The following is a 9,551-nucleotide window of genomic DNA, read 5'->3' on the forward strand; positions in this document are numbered from 1 at the left end:
AAGGAGTGGCCCAGTACGGCCCATCTTCGTCAACACAAGCTCAAGACCCTCTCGAGGGGCCAAGCCTCGCGGGGCGGACGACAGGAAGCTTCCTCAGGCACAGCCTCGTCAGGCTGGCTCACGAGGAGGCGGAGAGATCAAGGCGGGGTACCTCACGAGGTGCCCGTGACGCAAGCCATGACGACCGAAGCCAGGCGGGCGCCAGGCGGGCGCCGGCCTGCGCAATGTCCTTGTTTCCTCTTTGGTGCAAAGGGGGCAAGCGCAGGCCAAGGTATCAAGCAAAGTCTACCATTTCGGTGAAACAAGACCAAGACCAGCAGAACAGCAGGATGGAGGTCATCGTGGAGCCCAGGACGACGTCATCATCAGAGCCTTTGGCAGGCGAAGACCAACTTTAGTCAGGATAAGTGTACTAGATGTTCCCCTTCAAAATGGCCAATTGTTGGCGCCCTTCCCGCTTAATATTTGGGAAGAGGACCAGGGCCTTGCTCTATAAATAGGACTAGCCATTCTCGAGGCAGGGGATCGACCAATCGAACCTTAGCCAGAACCACCCACACCAACACAAGAACTCCGCCCCTCACGAGGTTGTTCTTCCTTTGTATTGTTCATCATCAGCCCCTGAGGCAATCCACACACAACACACTTGAGTAGGGTATTACACCACAACGGTGGCGTGAACCAGTATAAACCTTGCGTCCCTTGTGTTGTTATTCGTGTAGCCTAGATCCTTTGCGAGGCAACGAGACGTAAGTTGGTAGAGGAGTGATTTCCGCGCGCGTCCCAGAGTTCGAACCTTAAGGGTCTGCCGAAACCCAAAATTCGACATTTGGCGCGCCAGGTAGGGGTGCGCCGGAATCATACCTCCCACCGTCTTGCGTTTCATGGTCCGTCGCATCCATGTCTGACGCTCGTCGAGCCCGCGCCGAGCGTCGGGCTGCCCTCACGGCCAATGTCGCCCAGACGGCCCCCATCGAAGGGCCTCCCCGTTGCCTGCCGCCCATGCCGCCACCGGCCCGGCAGGGAACGAGTAGCAGGCCTCATCCCTGCATCCTTCGGTGCGGCGATAAGGTTGCACCGCCACCCCGTCGCTGACTCCAGCATGCTTGTCGTCGCACGCCCGTCACGCTCCTGCGGACATGCACGCCTTGTTGCTCCTGGCGTGAGATCTCCTGCACTACCGTCCCGTCGACGACCTCTACGACGAGTGGCTTGCCCGCATCACCGAGCTTGTCAGCGCTGCAGGGGGCTCCCCTGCACCATCCCTCTCACTGCATCGCCCCCCGCCCTGTGCGGGCAACGCAGCTCCGGAGGCGCCTCCGCCACCTCCCCCTGAAGAAGGCGCCCTGGCCCCAAGGCGCACGACCCCTGGACGGGACCCGCTCCGTCCAGCGCCCGCGCAGCAAGAGAAGATCTGCCAAGAGATCCCTCGTCCTCAAGAAGCTGCCCGCGTGCTCCCCGCACCGACACGTCATGACTGCGCTCCTATTCAAGCATGCCAAGACCCCGCGCTGCTCCTAGCGGCGGCGCGCGGAGACCTCCAAGATCAAGCCCTTCGTCACCAAAGGCCTCCAGTGGCCACTGCAGGCTATCGTGCCTTCACCGCCGAGCTGCGCAGCGTTGCCTGGCTGGGCAAGTTCAAGCCAGATCTGCCCCCACGTTATGACGGCACTGCCGACCCCGCGGAGTTCCTACAGCTCTACGAGCTGGGCATCGAAGCCGCCAATGGGGACGAGAAGGTCATGGAGAACTGGTTTCCCATGGCGCTCAAGGACGGTGCCCGCACCTGGCTCCTGAACCTGGCTCCTGGCATGATTTCCTCCTGGGACGAGATGCGCACTCGCTTCATCGCCAACTTCCAAGGCACTCGCGACCGGCCCCCGGCCATGAGCGACCTGCGCCGCATCAAGCAACAGCCAGGAGAAACCCTGTAGAAGTACATCCAGCGCTTCAACAACGCTCACCTCAAGATCCCCAGGTGACTGAGGAAGCCATCATCTCATCCTTCTCTGACGGCGTGCGTGACGTCAAGATGAAAGAGGAGCTAGCAATCCATGAAGACATGTGCACATCCCTGGAGCTTTTCAACTTGGCGACCAAGTGCGCCAAGGCTGAGGAAGGGCGCCTCTCCCTCCTCGAGCTTCCGGCTGCCGATCCAGAAGAGAAGAAGCCCAAGGTCAAGGACGTGAAGCGCAAGGGGGCTGATGTGCTAGCAGCAGAGCCAGACACCAAGCGAGGCAGGGATTAGCCTGAGTCATCCAAGGGCAGCCGATACTGCGTGTACCACGACCTCCACACCCACAACACCAACGAATGCCAAGAGCTCGGGGCTGTGCGAGATGGGCGTATCAGCCGACGCCCCGAGCGCAACGACCGGGGCTATGGCCGAGGAGGAGGAAGATGTGGAGGACGATGGGAAGACCGTGGCCCTCGCCAAGGGTGGCGTGACCGACCTCGCGAGGACCGTTGGCAGGACCAGCCTCGCGAGGGAGGCTGGAGGGATCAGCCTCGTGAGGATCGCCCTCAGGGCAATGCAGGCCTCCCTCCTCTGCCACCATAGCCGAGGAGGAATGAAGACCATCATCAGGACGAAGGGGCTGGGGGCTTCCAGGAGCCGCGCGCAATCGCTTGCATCCTGGGCGGCACTCAGACCCCAGCCTCTCAGCGCATCTTCAAATAGTTTGCTCGCGAGGTGAATGCAGCCCTCCCCAAGCTTGAGGCCATGCGCCCTCTCAGGTGGTCAGCATGCGCTATCACATTCAGCTCAGCGGATCAGCTCAAGTGCGCAGCCACGGTCGGAGTCCTCCCGATGCTTTGCTCCCCAGTCATCGGCAATGTGCAAGTCACCAGGACCCTCATCAATGGCGGAGCGGGACTCAACGTCCTATCCGTCGAGACATTCAACAATCTCCAAGTGCCATACGATCAGCTTCAGCCAACCAAGCCTTTCTCAGGAGTCACTGATGGTTCCACCGTTCCAATAGGGAAAGTTTGCCTTCCTGTCACCTTTGGGCAGCGCAAAAACTACCGCACCGAGCTCATTGACTTCGACGTCGCCCACGTTTGCCTGCCATACAATGCCATCCTCGGGTACCCAGCCCTGGCCAAGTTCATGACAGTGACTCATCATGGCTACAATGTCCTCAAGATGCCAGGAAGCGATGGAGTCATCACGGTGCCTTGTGAGGAGAGGGATGCAGTGTGTTCCCTTAAGCGTGCTTTTCAAGCCGCGGCAATCGAAGACCCAGATCACAGGAGCGGAAGACTTCTCGAGCCAGTCCCTAAGAAGAAGAAGGTATCACCTGGTCCGAACCCTTGGGAGGCAGGCCCCTCTAGTGGCATGGTGTCAGGATCCGCGCCCGTTCAAGGGGCTCCTCCTTCTATCGCATAGGAAGGCGCGCCCGGCGCCCTCCTCGGGCAAGGCTCGGGGGCTCTCTCCTGGAGGGCCACTGACTTTGCCAAGGACACGAGGGAGGCGCTCGGGCACCACTTGGAGGCGTGCTTCAAAGCACGTTTCCCTCAAGAAGGTACAAGGCAAGGAGGGCCAAACCCTCGGGAGTTCATCAGCGAGATCATTCAGGAGCTGCAGGAGTCAAGAGTCATGAGTGGCAGCCGCCGCTTACCCGCCGTAGCTCCCCATCCAGGCGAGGATGGTGGGCTACGCGTCTGCATCGACATAACAGGGCTCAACCGAGCCGCCTCTCAGGAGCGCTTCTGGCCCTCATGCGTGGGACCCTACAAAGGTCCACCCCACAGCTATGTCCGCATGCCTTTTGGCCTGCCGAATGCGGCTGCCACGCGTCAGCATCTTATGAGGAGCATTTTGGAGGCTCAGGAGGTCAGGCATTCCGCAGTCCTGGCAGAGATGGAGATGGCCCTTGAAGAGCCGCGTGCGCCCTCGGAGCCTCTCGAGGCCCCTGGGCCTAGGGGCTCGTGAGGATCAGCTTCCGCAGTGCACGTCCTCCGCTACTTCAGTATTTCGTCATCCCCAACATCAACAGGTGACATCCTTCGAGTTTCATTTTCAGCTGGGAGCGCCCCCAGGGCTGCATCATTCCCAGGCCGCGTGGGTCTGTCCATGCGGCATGTATCTCTTTTGTTCATGCCTTTAGGTTACTTTGTTGGGGGCGCCCATCGGGCTGCATTATCCCCAAGCCACTCAGGCCTGACCCAGCGGCATTTGCTTTTTTGCATCTATCTAAATGGATTTTCTCCTTCATGCTTAACATGCTCGACCTAATCGCCTGCTCGATTGACACCTACCTTTGGAGCCGCTCGCGCTGGCACGGCACTTGTGCACGGGCCCGTCCCTGCAACGCCGATAAATCTAAGTGGTCGAGCTCTGCCCGCGGCGGCCCCGCAAGGCGCCACCTCACCGGGCCCTCAGTGCCTCAATCACTCCCTCGGAGCGACCAATGGTTGGCTGGCAACCGCAACAACAGACCTTGCTTTCTCTCGTGATTGGTACGCAGGACCCGCTCCAGGAGTAACGCTGGGCACGACGTGAGCCTCCTCTCCTTCTCTCCGGCACAATCCGCTTGCACGTTAAAGGGGGGCGCCTGAGCATCGCGACTCATGGGCTCTTACTGGCTCACAAGCCCTCACCCTCTGGCCTTGACCCACGGCATCGTGACCTGTCATACCAGCGGCGGCTGAGCTCGCTCGAGGGCCGGGACCTGAGGACGTAGAGCATGAAGGAAAGTGTGGGGGAGAGGGAAGGACCTCGCGAAGACCTGGCCCAGCAACACCTCAGCTGCTGCCACGCAGGCCCGGCACTTCACCGAAAACTACTCCAAACCGACAAGATAAGTCACCCAAAACGGATTCGACCCAGCGCTAAACCCTCGCCTACTGCAGCTCTGTCACGGCAACATTGCCAACCTTTCTTGCCCAGCGGAGGATGCTTGAGCGCTAAAGGGGACCTCCTGACCATCGCGACTCAGGGGCTCTTACTGGACCTCGGGCTGCTCACCTCCTGGCCTTGACCACGGCATCACGACCTGGCATACCAGCGATGGCTGAAGCTTGCCTGGGGACCGGGACCTGTCAGCGTAGAGCACCAAGACCTCGTGAGGAAAGAAAGGGGGAGCAGAGCCGGGACAGGAATAGCATCTCGGATCAATTCGTAATAAGGATATATATTCACAAAAGACATGTCAGCGCATTACATACCCCCGTGGGGTGGTACTTCGATTCCTCGCAGGGAACAAAAGGTGCTAATCCTAAGGATCATTAACTACGCGTGCCTCCATGGGAGACGCCATCATCTACAATGGGCCATCAGGCGCCGGCGCCAACCCCATCCAGATCAATGGCGTCGACGGCCTGATGCAGCTGCCCCACTCCGAGCGAGACGCGAGCTCGGGGGCTCATAGCTGTCATTGCTCGTCTCCGGAGTCGCGTAAAGCTCGGCGGAGTCGCTAGACCCTCCGGCACCTCCGCTGCTGCCTGAGGAGCCGCTGGGGAAGCGGTTGGCGGGCCTGGTCCTCGCCACAATGATGCCCCAGCCGCCTTTCTCGGGGCAACATTCCAGCCGGCGTCCTTCCACGTCGAAGACCTTGAAGAACATTAAGGAGGCGCAATCGTATTCAAGGTGGATCACAAGGGGCCCCTCCGATCGGCAGACCCGGGCGATCTCGCCCCAGGCCCGGGTCATGTAGACCTTGCCCGGAGTGACAACCTTGACCTCCGCTCCGGTCGCAGGGGTACTGCAGTCAGCGTGCTGCAGCCAGAGCTCAAGAGCCCCCTCAGCGGAATCTCGAAGGCGAAGGAGGGAGGAAGGCGAATCCAAGATCGAGGAGGCATGGCGGCGTGAAGCACAAGCTCGCAAGAGGAGCCCTCGGCGTGGACTCCAAGAGGAACGACGCGCACCACCGTAATCCGCCGATGACGACGGTGGCTCTGGCGATGTCGCTCGGCGCCTATTTCTCTAGGGCCCTTGATCCGGGCGTGCAAGGGCAGTGGAAACCCAGGCGGCGGCCGCTCGAACCAGGGCCTCGACACGTCCTGCCAAGCACCCCCGTCTCCACGGCAGAGGACTAGCCGTTTCTTCGGCGGAAGCGGGTCAGGACCCTCCCGGGGGCCTTCCCCTTCTCTTTTGCAGAAAACTGGCGGATTGGTGCCATTGACGTAAGGTGGAGCAAGGGCGAGGAAGAAGAAGAAAGAGAGTAGCAGGGAGGGATGGACTGGAAGGGCTCACGCCGTTCCGTACATATAGCCGGAGGAGGCCAACCGTCGGCCTCCACGATCACAGGTAATCATGACCCGTTTTGCATGCAGGGACTTGTCAAGTCATGTGGTTGCCAAGGCGTCGTGGGGAAGCGGGGACGCCCACGTCCAATCAACCGCCATGCGGCACCCAAGGCCGTAGGCTGTTGGGGCCCGCGGCGCTTTGCACTTGCCCCTTCGCTTCTCTACTAAGCCAAGTCCGGGCGCGCCTTGGGCCCGTGGGCTACTGTCGGTGTTCTGGGAACGGGGGTACCCAGACTTGCCTGCCTGCGGCCTGCAGTGTGGCTCTAGGAGTGGCCCAGTACGGCCCATCTTCGTCAACACAAGCTCAAGACCCTCGCGAGGGGCCAAGCCTCGCGGAGCGGACGACAGGAAGCTTCCTCAGGCACGTCCTTGTCAGGATGGCTCGCGAGGAGGCAGAGAGATCAAGGCAGGGTACCTCATGAGGTGCCCGTGACACAAACCATGACGATCGAAGCGAGGCGGGCCCCAGGTGGGCACCGGCCTGCGCAGTGTCCTTGTTTCCTCTTTCGTGCAAAGGGGGCAAGCGCAGGCCAAGGTATCAAGCAAAGGCTACCATTTCGGTGCAACAAGACCAAGACCAGCAGAACGGCGGGATGGAGGTCATCGTGGAGCCCAGGACGATGTCATCATCAGAGCCTTTGGCAGGCGAAGACCAACTTTAGTCAGGATAAGTGTACTAGATGTTCCCCTTCAAAATGGCCAACTGTTGGCGCCCTTCCCGCTCAATATTTGGGAAGAGGACCAGGGCCTCGCTCTATAAATAGGACTAGCCATTCTCGAGGCAGGGAATCGACCAATCAAACCTTAGCCAGAACCACCCACACCAACACAAGAACTCATTCCCTCGCGAGGTTGTTCTTTCTTTGTATTGTTCATCATCAGCCCCTGAGGCAATCCACACACCACACACTAGAGTAGGGTATTACACCACAATGGTGGCCTGAACCAGTATAAACCTTGCGTCCCTTGTGTTGTTCTTCATGTAGCCTAGATCCTTTGCGAGGCGACGAGACGTGAGTTGGTAGAGGAGTGATTTCCGCGCGCCCCCCAGAGTTTGAACCTTAAGGGTCTGCCGGAACACGAAATCCGACAACAGTCGACCCAAACCCAGTCGGAACATTGGACCATGTTCTTTGATGGGTCCAAAATGCTGAATGGTTCTGGCGCGGGAGTGGTTCTAGTATCCCCACGAGTAGATAAGCTCAGTTACGTCCTTCATATTCACTTTGGTTCTTCCAACAATGAAGCTGAATATGAGGCACTTTTATATGGGTTGTGTATGGCCATCTCACTCGGCGTCCGACGCCTGATGGTCTACAGCGACTCAGATTTAGTGGTCAATCAAGTGATGAAAGAATGGGATGTTAGAAGCCCTGCAATGACTAGCTACTGCAATGCAGTGAGAAAGTTGGAGAAGAAGTTTGAGGGGTTAGAGCTTCACAACATACCACGACTCAAGAATCAAGTAGCGGACGAATTGGCCAACATAGGTTCCAATCGGAAGCCTATTCCCAGTAATTTGTTCTTGGAACATCTCCATACCCCGTCCATACAAGAGGATCCCTTCAAGGAAGATCCCCCACAACCAATAAGTTCAACCAACCCAACTGAGATTGAGATTCTAGCCGTGGTCGACCTGATTATGGAAGTCCTAGTGAATACGCCCGACAGGACTGTGTCATACATTGCGTACATTATCAGAAAGGAGCTCCCAGAAGACGAAGACGAAGCCCGTCAGATAGTCCACTGATCCAAGCCCTTTACAGTGATGAAAGGTCAGCTGTATAGGGAAAGTGTCACAGGAGTAGCCCAGCGCTGTATCGCCCCTGAAGAGGGTCAAATGATCTTAAATGATATCCACTCTGGGACCTGTGGTCACCATGCGTCCTCTCGGACCATCATGGCCAAAGCATACTGAGCGGGATTCTATTGGCCATGGGCAAACGAGATGGCAAAGGATATAGTCGACAAGTGTGCAGGCTGCCAGTTCTATTCCAACATGTCCCACAAGCCAGCATCCGCCTTGAAGACCATCCCTCTTGTCTGGTCATTCACAGTCTGGGGGTTGGATATGGTCGGCCCCTTCAAGACTGGCGCGAGTGGTTTCACCCATGTGCTCGTAGCAGTCGACAAGTTCACCAAGTGGATTGAAGCTAAACCCATTAAGAACCTCAGCGCTAGCACTGCTGTCAGTTTTGTCAGAGAGTTGATATTCAGATATGGAGTCCCTCACAGCATTATCACGGATAATGGCTCCAACTTTGATTCTAACAAGTTCAAGGCATTCTGCGTGACCCAGGGCACTCGAGTCAACTATGCATCTGTCACGCACCCTTAGTCGAATGGACAGGCAGAGAGAGCAAACGGTTTGATCCTCCAAGGATTAAAACCCCGGCTAATGCGTGATCTCAAGCATGATGCTGGCGCCTGGGTAACCCAGTTGCCTTCCATCTTATGGGGGTTGAGGACAACACCAAATCGGTCGACTGGCCGGACTCCTTTCTTCTTGGTGTACGGTGCAGAGGTCGTGCTCCCGAGTGATTTGCTGCACAATGCCCCCAGAGTGGAACTATTCACAGAAGCTAAAGCGGAACAAGCACGAGAAGACGCAGTTGATCTCCTAGAGGAGGAGCGTGAGATGGCTTTGATCCTGTCGACCGTTTATCAGCAAGACCTGCGTCGACTCCATGCCCGGAACGTCAGAGGACGGGCATTCCAAGAGGGAGACCTGGTTCTTTGAGTGGATAAAAAGCGGCCTCATAAACTGGCCCCGACCTGGGAAGGCCCCTTCATCATCACCAAGGTGCTTCACAACGGAGCTTACCACATCTACAACATAGCCAAGAAGATAGACGAGCCACGAGCATGGAATGCAGAGCTGCTTCGTCACTTCTACACCTAGATTACTCCACCCGATGAGTTGTAATAAAAGTGTTTCATTTTGCTTTCCGAAGACAAGGTTTCTTCAATATCATAATGATCAGTTTCCTATGAGCATCTGTGTCTAAAATCCCCCAGTGGATGACTTAGCCGCGAATCCGATTCGCCTAAGTTAAAAAACATTTCTGAGTGGAGAGAAATCCTCCCACTCGGGGGCTTAGGTGCGACCCCGTAATCGCCTAAGTTGAAAAACATTTCCGAGTGGAGAGAAATCCTCCCACTCGGGGGCTTAGCTGCGACCCCGTAATTGCCTAAGTTAAAAAATATTTCTGAGTGGAGAGCAATCCTCCCACTCGGGGGCTTAGCTGCGACCCTGTAATCGCCTAAGTTAAAAAACATTTCCGAGTGGAGAGCAATCC

The sequence above is a fragment of the Triticum dicoccoides genome, chromosome 4B (genome assembly GCF_002162155.2).
Source record: "Triticum dicoccoides isolate Atlit2015 ecotype Zavitan chromosome 4B, WEW_v2.0, whole genome shotgun sequence".
In the NCBI taxonomy this organism is placed as follows: domain Eukaryota; kingdom Viridiplantae; phylum Streptophyta; class Magnoliopsida; order Poales; family Poaceae; genus Triticum; species Triticum dicoccoides.